Here is a 12,383-nt window from a genome sequence, read left to right on the forward strand (position 1 = left end):
TGAAATAAAAAAAAATATAATATTCCAAAAATCTAAGTAGAAAAGGAACTTTTTCCATGGGTATAGTTGAAATTCATTGAAAACATATAGATAAGTCAATATACAAAATTTGAGGAAAATTGGAGGTGATTTGGACTGGTCTTGTATCAAAATTCGTAATTAAATCGAGTTCAAAAAATTCTTCTGCGACACATGTATCTCACACACAGGTATACATGGATATACATGTGATACACAATTGATACAAATATGATACATATGTGATACACAAATGATACACATATCATTTTTTTATGTTCAGTTTTTAATTCGAATTTTCAATTCAAATCACCTCAAAACTTCACAAAATCATCTCAAAACTGAGATTCAAGCTCCTTAAGATGTACCCAATCTATTCTAATAACACCCACTCAAAAGAAAGCAAAAATTTGATATTTTTTTGCTACAAATAGCTAATTGTCTAATATTAGTAATATTTGGCTAATATTAGTAATATTTTATGAATTGACTAATTTTTGTAATGAGCTACTTATAAATGGACATAGCTGGTAGTTGCCCTAATATTTTTAAGTGGGCTGTCATGTAGTAGTAGAGGCCCAATTATATTTTCCAAAAATAATATAGGCCCATTTCAATGTTTCTCGTGTTCGCGTATCTCCATTGCACGACAGAGTCCTCGGAACGCTCCAGTGACCGGTGAACTGTGATCTCCGGTGGACCTTTGATTGACTGAGGTAACATTTCAAAGCAAGCTTGCTACGCTATTGTTCTCATCCCTATTAGTTTCTCTTTTTACCATATAAAGGAAGTGCTTAAGCTCCTTTTGTGGCAGAGATATATGTAAAAAAAAAAAAGGGAAATGTTTCTTCATTTTATAATTTTATTTGATGAAAATTGTTGATATTTCACTGTTTTGGTGATATTTTTTTTTTTTTTTTGCTTTATACTATAAAGCAGCGTTTTTGAAGATTTTCATTACATCTGAGTTGTTCCATGAAATTCGTCTGCGGATGTCCGTTTTCTAGTTTTGTGGCAGATTTAATTTGCTTCTAGAAATGTTCTTCGTTTATTAGTCTTAGGTTGACAGCTATCTACTGTTTTGGTGAGTGCTAGTTTGTGCGCTTTGGAGCAGTCTTCATTATCATGCCTCGGAGTTGCTCGACGAAATTCCTTAATGGATTTATTTGAATGTTATGCTTCTGAAATGAGAGTATGCTTCAATATACTAACTCGAGTAGTTGGATAATTCTTTCTCTTTGGCAAGTTAGCTGAATGTTATTTCTGCTGACTTTAACACGTTTGTAAAACCCAAAACACATCTTGAGAATCCGCTTAATCTGTAATACTTGAAGATCACCACACAGAGTCCTCTTAAACTAGCCCACTTCAGTAGCTAGTCATGCCTTTGGATCTTGAGAAGGTTTAGAAACGATTGTTGTTGCTCACCATTCGAGCTTTTTAATTGGTTGTATATCTAATTGTAGGAGTTAATTATTTGAAAACCCCCTTCATTGTATTACATATCTGCATCGGAAGAAACCAGGGGCGGATGTAGAGCAAACTTTACGGGTTCCCGTAAACCCAGTAACTTTTGCATAAACCTTGTATTTATACTAAAAATATTATTAAAAGTATACGAATATTTAGCTTGGAACCCAATTTGTTGGTCCAGTTATCATGAAGATTAACTTGAAATTGTTATAGGAACCCATAAACTTAAAATTCTGGTTTCGCCTCTGGAAAAAACCCCTGTTTGTTCCCTCTGCTCTCTACCCCCACCCTCGAAAAAGTTCTTCCCCTTTCTTTGGATCAAATAGGAAAATCACTTTGGTTGCCTTCCCTTCCTTGACCAGTTTTCCTTTGTTTATGCAGTGACTATTCACATTTTTAGTCACACAAGTGGCATTGCATATCAGCATATCCTACTCAACTGTTGTAGTTGTTTTGACCAAGTATTAGTCACACACCATTAAGTTAGATGTCCTAAATCTCATATTAATAGTTGGTATGCTTGCCTCCCTTAGTGGAAAAGAGTGATCTTGTTGTATTTTTGTCTTGATTTTTTCTTGTTTGGCATGTTCCTGTTCTATTATTGTGTAGGTTTTTTTTTCTTGTTTGGCCTACTAATGTAGTTTTCTTCATGTCATATCCTAGTTCAGCTGATCGATTAAATTCATCCAATGGAAGCTAAATTCTTCCGCTTTCTCAAGATTGTTGGAGTCGGTTTCAAGGCTAGAGCAGAATCTGAAGGTCGTCTCTTGTACCTTAAGCTGGGTTACAGCCATGAGGTTGAAATGACCGTGCCCCCTGCAGTTCGTGTCTTCTGTTTCAAACCCAATGTGATATGCTGCACTGGGATTGACAAGTATAGGGTACATCAGTTTGCTGCTTCTGTGAGGAGTTGTAAGCCTCCTGAAGTTTACAAAGGCAAAGGTATAATGTACATTGATGAAGTGATAAAAAAGAAGCAGGGGAAGAAATCAAAATGAGAACCTTTATTTGATGGTTCTTTCTTGGGCTTGGGCTTTGTTCTCCTGATGATGCTGGACAATTTCTCTTTAAGCATCCTTCCTATTGTAATTTTTTCTTTAGCTGCATGAATCCTTTAAAAGATAGTGGTTGAAGGTCTTCTACCATAGTCGCAGAAGTTGCTAAACATCTCAATGACTATTCCTGTATTAGCTTTTTCACCCTTTCAACAACTATAGAGAAGTGATGGATGGCGTTGATGAAATGTGGGTATTTGAATAAATGCTCTGCCCAAATAATTGCTTTCTTGGAACATTAGCGTATGATCTTAGGTTGCCTGAATATCTCAAATGTGAAGTTTAGAAGATTGATTCTTGTAGGACTTGTAGATTAAAATGTGTATTTGTGCTCCGTTATATTGAATTGCAGGCTGTTGTCTGCTTCTTCCACAATTTGATTAAATGTTCTATGCAAAGCATTGTTTTCATTGTTGGACGTGATCTTAGGTTGTCTGAGTGGTTCTCAAATTCAAAGGTTCCAGTCTGATTGATTTCTATGGGACTTGTAGTTTGAAATTTGTGTTGATTAATTATGCTTGGTGACATATTTAATGAAGTGCAGTGTGTGCTTCTTCTTAATTTATCTTCTCCCTGCCGCCTATAAACTTGTCATATTTGCTTTGCAGTTGTCATGAATTTAGAATATGTAATTGCTTTTTAGACAAAATAAAAAAATTTGTTTGTGATTTTAGTGTTTAATCCATGTATTACTAATATTTTTATTTCACATTTTCCCGTTAAAAAAATACATAGGTTCCACATAACTTGTGTGTATATATGTAACTTGTGTGTACATAGGTTCCACTTCTCTTGCTATGTGACGAATATTTTCTTTGTCCAAAACGAAAAAAAAATTAAAAAAACAGGTCGCCCTTAGAAAAAGCGACTACCCTAAAATATATTTAAAGCAAAACCGCTGTATTTCCTCATCCCCCTTTCAATCGTTTTTCCATTTCTCAGCAAACCAAATAGATTAAATCAAGCAGAACTCGAAACTTCAACAAGGTTGAAACTCACTCATAAAGTCTTTTAAAAGGAAAATCGTCTTTTTGTCCCTGATTCTGATGAGATTTAATGTAGAAGAAAAATAGAGGTACGACAGAATCCAGAGATAATACTTGATAACACAAAAAAAAAAATGTAAAGATTCACGAAGAGCTAACAAGCTGTATAATGGTAGTAAATTTCATTTATGGATAAAGACACGCATGACCATTTGCAAAGAGATGCAAAATACACAGTCAATATTAATCTTTGGAACCTTTTAGGTTGCCTGAAGGTATACTGTGATAGTTTAGAGTATTCTGATTGATTTCTTGTAGGAACATGTAGATTAAAATGTGTATTTGTGCTCCGTACATTCATATTGAATAGCAGACTGTGCTTCTTCCACAATTGTATTAAAGTAATACTCTATGCAAAGTATTGTTTTCATAGGTGTTTTGAGTAGTTTTCAAATTGCCATTCTGATGTATCTCTGTCGGAATTGTATAGTTTGAAATGCATGTGTACCGTTGACTATATCTGGTGACATATATAACGAAGTGCAGCTTAAGCGCTTATCGTCTGTGATTTTGCGATTTTCATGAACAATAGGTTGATTTCATCTACTTTTATACATTGCAATTAATGCCATCAGAGCTTTTACATTCTTGTGTTAAAACTTCATCCAAGTTTTCATAATTTTGTTATGATGTGGTCAGAAATTCCTCGTATTCGGAAGTTTAAAGCAAATGATATGGGAAAGGAAAGTAGTAAATTTCTTCAAGCTATGTGCCTTTCAATAATGCATTGTGAATACAAGTATCCAATAGGAATAGCTAGAATTTTTCTGTTAAAAGCAAAAGACACATATTTTTTACAAAGTACATCTTAAAATATATTTTTACAAGAGAGGACTGAGCACTTCTAATTCAACTCCAATATTGGTGGCAACTTATACCGACACATAGGACAACTTGGGTTTTTTAGGAGCCATGTCTCAATGCAGTCAAAATGAAAAGTGTGCTTACAAGGCATGCTGTAAACTTCCGAATCAGGTAAATACCTCTCCATGCATATTGAACATATCTCTGTCAAATCATGGTTTGGAACATTTACTTTCTGTAAAAACTGAATTATTAATCTTACTGCAGGCAGTGACTTAAATTCCCTTCTAGCTTTCTCAATTAGAGACTGTATTAGTTCCCTTTCGTAATTCTCATCAAAACACCTGTTCCTCCATTTAGATGTGCCTCTGATCACAAGTTCTTCTACGTAATATTCTATCCATTGAAATTCTTCATACAAAGATGATCCCTGTCCCAATCGCTTGATTTTGTCATAAACTTCTTCCCAAAGTATTTCTGCCCAACATTCTCTCTCTTTTGCAAGAATTCTTGCTTTTGTAAGTTCAAATTCTTGAGGAGATACAGAGACTGGCTTAACAAAGAACAGCTTTATGTAAACTGTGTCATCATCTTTGAAAGGAGGTGTAGCATTCTCCACCCTACGAGCAAACTCCAAAATATGTTTGATCAAATCATCTTTGTTCTCCAAAATTTTGTCAGTTAGATCCCACTTAATCCCTTCTATTGAGTAAGGAAAATCTGTTCCCAAAAGTAATCTGTTAATAGTTTCCTCTGATAATGACTCATACTTACAAGCACACCTAGTACCAAAGTTGAACTCTTCTATAATGTTCTCACCACAAGCGTAAGTATGCATGGCTAATAGATTAATATCCAAGTTAAAATTGTGACCTGAAGTGGCTGAAGCAGGAATATTTCTTATAATATTATCAAATAGGGGGGACACATAAATTTCACTGGTGGTTAATGGCTCCATTTCGTGAAACTAACCAAAAGCTTAAAAGTAGGTTCTGAAAATTGAGTTTGGCCATTTGTGTAGCCTGCATTCGAATTTATAGAGACAAAGGCTCTCTCTCCCTAGGGTTGATCTTTTGTTTTTTGTGTTGGATTAGGATTCCTTAAGTCTAAGGATTTGTGTAGTACAGTTTATAGTCATCGACCATATTTCCTTTTCCTTTTCGATTTCGGTTTCCCATTCCCTATAGACTTGTGAACCAAATTTACAAAATATGGTAATTAGTTAATTACCACAAGTGTACGGACTACAATATTTGTGTTTTTCCTTTTCTTTCTTAAAATAAGTTTTTTTCCTTTGATAATTTCCTAAATGGATAAGGGCCAAATATACCCCTGAGAAAATGTTTAAATATATCTCTCGTTATACTTTGAGTCCAAATATACTCCCTGTCGTTATACTATTGGTTTAAATATACCCCCTTCCGTTAAGTTTGTCTAAGGTGGACATCTAATCCTATATGGTACGGAAAAGGGGTATATTTAAACCAATAGTATAACAACAGCGGTATATTTGACCCAACGAATAACGAAGGATATATTTAAACATTTTCTCATAGTACATGAGCATATTTGGCCATTTAGGAAACTAGAAAAGTAAAAACTCATTCGCCTATTGGTTTAAATATACCCTCTTCCGTTAAGTTTGACCAAGGTGGACATCTAATCCTATGTGGCACGGAAAAGGGGTATATTTAAATAAATAGTATAACAACAGGGGTATATTGATCCAAAGAATAACGAAGGTTATATTTAAACGTTTTCTCATAGTACATGAGCATATTTGGCCATTTAGGAAACTAGAAAAGTAAAAACTCATTCGCCTATTGGTTTAAATATACCCCCTTCCGTTAAGTTTGACCAAGGTGGACATCTAATCCTATGTGGCACGAAAAATGAGTATATTTAAACAAATAGTATAACAGCAGGGGTATATTTGACCCAAAAAATAACAAAGGTTATATTTAAACGTTTTCTCATAGTACATGAGCATATTTGGCCATTTAGAAAACTAGAAAAGTAAAAACTCATTCGCCCCTCCCCCCTTATATTACCCATCCTAACAAACATATTCCTTCACTTGTTAAAAATGTCATGTTTGACCCTTTATTAGACTGATTCATCTAAGACCATCTTTCTTTTTTCTACCACACCAAATAATCGTCAAAAAGATTGGTCCTCCATCGTAACAAATTGGGGTATTCAAATTTCAAACCCTTTATTTAAAATACGTCAAAATGCGTAGTAGTATTAAATTCAGGGACCAATTTGTACTTTCACATTTGAAACTTATAAAAAATAAAATAAAATAACGAAAAATTGGCATCCTATAACAACACATATCAAGAATTGATAATTTTTTAGGTTTATATTAGGTTTGTCAAAGATATCTCCAAACAATTGGCATTATATAGTCAAATCTTAAAAAAAAACTACTCTCCTTTATATTCTCTCTAAAAAAACAACTACACGCTTATTTTGGCTTCCCATCCATTTTCTCTCCTTGTATTTATTCTTCTATCTCTTCTCTTTTCTCTCATAGTTTAGCAAAAATTCTTGCAAATTATGCAAAAAAAATCCGTGGGATGAAAAGGTAAGGTTGATCTCACATCAGAGAAAATCAGAAGCAAAAACTAAGAGAGAAAAAATATATTTCAACTTTATTTTTCTTCTCTCTTCTTTTTTTGGTTGGATTGAATGAGTGGGTGTGATTGAAATTATTTGAAAATACCTAAACGAGGCTATATACAAAATCTGAACAACATTAGCAAAAACTAAGAGAGAAAAAATATATTTCAACTTTGTTTTTCTTCTCTTTTCCTTTTTTTTGTTTGGATTGAATGAGTGGGTATGATTAAAATTGGTTGAAAATGCCTAAACAAGGCTAGATATAACATTTGATCAAGATTAGAAGTGATTTAGACTGGTTTCAGGTAAAAAGTCAGACCTAAAAATCCAACTGCGACATGTGTATATCACGTTGTATATCGTGTACATCAGTGTATATCACACACAAGTTTTTAAGGATGTCTGTGTATATCACTTTGTATATCGTGTATACAACAAAAGTTTCTTATGGACGCCCGTGTATATCACGTTGTATATCGTATATATAACACAAATTTTTATGGATATACACAGACACACATAATATACATGAGATATCACTGATATACATAGAGATATACACGGGTTACAATAGGGGATACACATGTGGAGTCGTCTTGAACTTGAGTTTTCAATCTGAAATGTGTTATACAAAGAAGGAAAATAAAATTTTAATAAATGTTTTTGATAAACACATTATTATTATGTTATACACTGAGATATACAAATAATATAATTATTAATTATTGATCAAAAAAGGATTTTTGTTTGATATAGCATGTTTAAGCAAGTTCTAAAATATAAAAATAATAAATATAATTGCGGGAGTAAATAATATTTTGGTATATAAAGAAAATTAATTTTTGATATACACAAAGAAGAAAAATAAACTTATGATATCTATTTTGGTATACACATATCTGATGTGCTATACACTGTGATATACAAATAATACAATATTTTTATTGTGATATACATTGATATAAAGGCAGCAATAACTATATATATAATTTTATATTATCGATATACAAAGAATAATATTATTTATATACAAAGAATGAAAATAAAATTTTAATATACATGTTGATATAGACAAAGAAGAAAAAAAAAGTTGTGATATGCATATTATTATTGTGATATACATTTATTGGCTATTTGATGCCAATATCTATAACTAGAGCTATTTTCTGCCAATTATATGGGTATGTTGTTATACCATGCCAAAATCCCTAAAATAATAGTACTCTTTCTTCTCTTTTTGATGGAGTCCAATAGAAATAGCCTGACTTCCTTCTCAAGCTATCTCTGGGCATCTTTTCTTGTTAAGCAAGTATAATTTTCCAACCCAATTTTGATAAACTATAAATATAAACTATTAATTAAAGAGCAAATTTCACCGGTAAACCGTTCTTTGCCTTGCTTTTTCTTCTATATGTGTAGGTCGCAAGCTAAAGTATGGTAAAGCGACAAGGTTTTAGAAAGACATGAGTAAGGATAAGAAAGGGCGAGTGAGAAGGTAATGAGAATGGATAAAGTCCTTAGGATTAAGTCCATGAAAACAAGAGAGCAAATAGTTTCTCTAAGTTATACAAAGCTCAGTATATCTTGAATGAACTCAAAGGAGTCTAAGATTAATGGCATTTAGAAGAGATGGAATGCCGCCCTGGTAATAGAATCAGAGTGAAATCGTGATAGATAAAGGATGACGTTTGGGCCTTCGATTGAGTAATGATTTGAAGAGGATTTCATGAATTGTACGTAATTAAAATACCCACATAATTGAATCACATTGGGATGCTATAAAATATGCTTATTGAAGTACAGTATCGCCGCTAAGTGGACCAGAAAAATTACTTCAAATATTACTCGATGCACGTAAACCCTAGTGGCAATGTATTACTAAGAGGTTTCAAGTTATCAGTAGTAGATTGTAGATCAATATTCAGGTGAATCAACAATTGATGGATAAAAGTTCAACAAAGTACCGAGCGAAAAACTTCTATATACCTATAGATGCCCAGAGAGACATCTTACCAAGCTCTATATATGCTTACAAAGTGAGGCCTAGAAATTGGCTAAAAACTGGAGGAAAAAGGAGAGAAGAGTCGCATAGGCGCACATACAAGGAAAAAATCGTACATGCTGCATGATAGAAGGTAGAAACAGTCCGACCACAAGTTGTGGTATGAGAAAGAGGTCTAAGGGGGGAATGCCCCGGCCTTTGGGATTATTCATAGAACAGTTGCTTAGATGGCAAGGAGAGTACTAAAGTATTCAAAAGACATAGGTTATGAAAATGATAAGTGCATCAGTCGACATTCGAGGACGAATGTTCCAAAGGGGGGAATGATGTTATACCCCATGTTTTCATACGTGGAAGTAAGCCATAAGTAAATTGATATAAGCTCGGAAATGAGATGTCACGTCCCGCATTTTCGTACGTTAAAGTTTCGTCGTAAGCTAATCGACGTAAGTTCGGGAATGAGATTATATGGAGATTATAAGAATTATGATACTTCAAACAAGTGATGAGATTATCTTGAGGTTAACATATTTATGCTATTTATAACAAGCGATAAGTAAGTTCCTTGAAGGATAAAGGGTAAACGAATTAAAGAAAATGAGTTTCGTCGAAGGTGGTCAATTTGGGATATAATACGATCTGAGCCATAATACCCGTTGTTTATGGACTAGTACCATACAAGGTACCATATGACCATGATAGTATGATGTATAATGTGTATTAAAAATAAATAGTATTTTAAGTAATTTGAGATAATTCTTAATTATGTGGGTAATTGGTTAATTATTGGGTAACGGGATATTACCTAATTAACTAATGAGTTATGGGATAAGATTAACCCCCCCTCCCCCCACCCCATATGGCAGCAAGCCACTATCAAAACAAATGACTCTTAGTCATTAGGGGTAGGTGGCAACCAATTCATGACTCTTAGTCATTAGGGGTAGGTGGCAACCAATTCAAGCATAAGGAATTTTTAAATCAAAGAAGGCTACATATCTTTGGACAATTCAAAGATAAGCATTGTAATTCAAAGCAGCTACATATCTTTTAGCATTTACAACAACCCAGTAAAATTTTACTAATGGAATGTGGGGAGGGTAGTGTGTATGTAGACCTTACCCCTACTCCGAAGGAGTAGAGAGGCTGTTTCCGAAAGACCCTCGGCTCAAGAAAACAAAAAGACAAAAGGACAAAAGGAGACAATATTAGTACCACCACAGCAATCATAGGAATATTAAGAACACCATAAAATCTAGAACAAAGATGCGAAGCAAAAGCAATAGCTATTAAATAGGTCCTGCACTGAAAAGCGAAATAGTAAGACATAACATTTCCACTAGCTATCTTTGGCAAAAACCCTACCTGGCTAGTCCCACAATGGTAGAAGTAAGGCAAGACTCAACTACCTCCTAACCTACAACCCTAATATTCGACCTCCATATCTTCCTATCAAGTGTCATGTCCTCGAAAATTTGGAGCCTCGCCATATCCTGCCTAATCACCTCTCCCCAATATTTCTTAGGCCGCCATCTACCTCTTCTCGGGCCCTGCACAACCAGCCGTTCACACCTCCGTACCGGAGCATCTGGGCTTTTTCTCTGAACATGTCCAAACCATCTAAGCATCGCTTCCCGCATCTTGTCATTAATGGGAGCCACGTGCACCTTCTCCCGAATATCATCATTCCTAATCTTATCTATCTTAGTGTGCCCGCACATCCACCTCAACATCCTCATTTCTGCTACATTCATCTTCTAGATATGTGAGTTCTTAACGGGCTAACACTCAGCCCCATACATCATGGCCGGTCTAACCACCGCTTTATAGAACTTACCTTTGAGTATCGGTGGTACTCTCTTGTCATACAAGACTCTTAATGCTAACCTTCACTTCATCCATCCTACCCCAATACGGTGTGTGACATCCTCGTCGATCTCCCCTCCCCCCCTGAAGGCAATTTGAAGCAACGCAGAAGGGGAGATTGCACCCAATGAGCGCAAGTACCACTTTTGTCATGACTAACTTTGTTTTCAAACACAAGACTCTACTAGATACAACCCTTGTATTATACTCGAAGTCAGTTGATCCTTAGCTAGCTGTGCGGATTGTAGTTGTGGAGACACAAGGTAAACCTATTGTTCTGTTCGCAGGCTTCGGAGTCACCTTCTTATTTTGTATTCACACTGTTATACCTATTTCCAAACATTTGTATTTATAAATTTGTAGCAAACTCTGTAGAGCTTATGACTTATACTACCGATTTTGGGAACTGTAAGAGATTTCTATTTAACTTGTTAGATGTTATTTAAATAATGTTGTTGTTTCAATTAATGTTAGGCTTACCTAGTCCCTAAGCCTAGGTGCCATCACGATACCAAAGGGAGGGAAAATTCGGTCGTGACATAATCACTTCTTGATGATTCCATTCAAACTTCACAGCCTAATGTACAGTAGAAGCCACTGCCCCAGCGGTGTGTATCTAGGGTCGTCCTAATAATAGATTATAGGTAGCAGATATATCCAGCACTTGGAACTCAACATCAAACCAGGTCGGGCCTATTTTTAGGTTGAGGTTGATTTCTCCGATTATGGCTCTTTGGGATCCATCAAACGCCTTTACATTCATACTTCCCATCTGTATCTTGTGCAGGCCTTTACCCAACCTCTTTAGAGTAGTCAGTGGGCATATATTGAGACTTGAACCCCTATCTATCATGACCCTGGCGATGAACTTATCCTCAAATTGCACTGTGATGTATAATGCCATATTATGACTTAGTCCTTTTGGTGGTAATTCATCCTCATGAAAGGTGATTTTGTGACTTTCCAATACCTGCCCGACCATGTTGGCCATCTCCCCACAAGTGATGTCGGTGGGTACATAAGCTTCACTCAGCAATTTCATCAAGGCATACTTGTGTGTCTCGGAGTTTTGCAGCAGTGACAAGATGGATATCTGAGCAGGAGTTTTGTTCAGATGATCGACGACAGAGTATTCCCTTGCTTGTACTTTTCTCTAAAGGTCATTAGGGCCAGTCTCAACAATAGGCAGCTTAGATGTAGATTCCTTGCTTGTTCCTCCCAAGTGCTCAAGTGTATAAACTCTACCAGTTCTAGTCATGCCTTGTGCCGCATCTGTTTCCTCTATTTTTTTCCTTTCCTCCTTGCTTCCGCAACATAATCCCATGGGATAACATCAGACTTGTAAGATGGCATGGGAGCTACCATCATAGAGAAGGGTGTGGTTACCTCGTCTTCAAATGGTGCTTGTGTTTGTACCCCAACGGGTGTGAGGGTGATCGAAGATGTTTTAGGATCATCTCCCTCTCGAATGAGTCCAATTGACCCTTTCGGATC

The 12,383-nt window shown here is 35.3% G+C and overlaps 1 long non-coding RNA gene across 1 annotated transcript; it reads left to right on the forward strand.

Moving 5' to 3' along the window:
* Window positions 1-591: 591 nt before the first annotated feature.
* On the forward strand, window positions 592-2,964 carry LOC107794394 (uncharacterized). Its single transcript, XR_012701516.1, has 2 exons — window positions 592-734; window positions 2,155-2,964. It is a non-coding gene; the product is annotated as an uncharacterized LOC107794394 (long non-coding RNA).
* The last annotated feature ends 9,419 nt before the right edge of the window (window positions 2,965-12,383 follow it).

Source organism: Nicotiana tabacum, chromosome 17 (genome assembly GCF_000715075.1).
Source record: "Nicotiana tabacum cultivar K326 chromosome 17, ASM71507v2, whole genome shotgun sequence".
NCBI classification, from domain to species: domain Eukaryota; kingdom Viridiplantae; phylum Streptophyta; class Magnoliopsida; order Solanales; family Solanaceae; genus Nicotiana; species Nicotiana tabacum.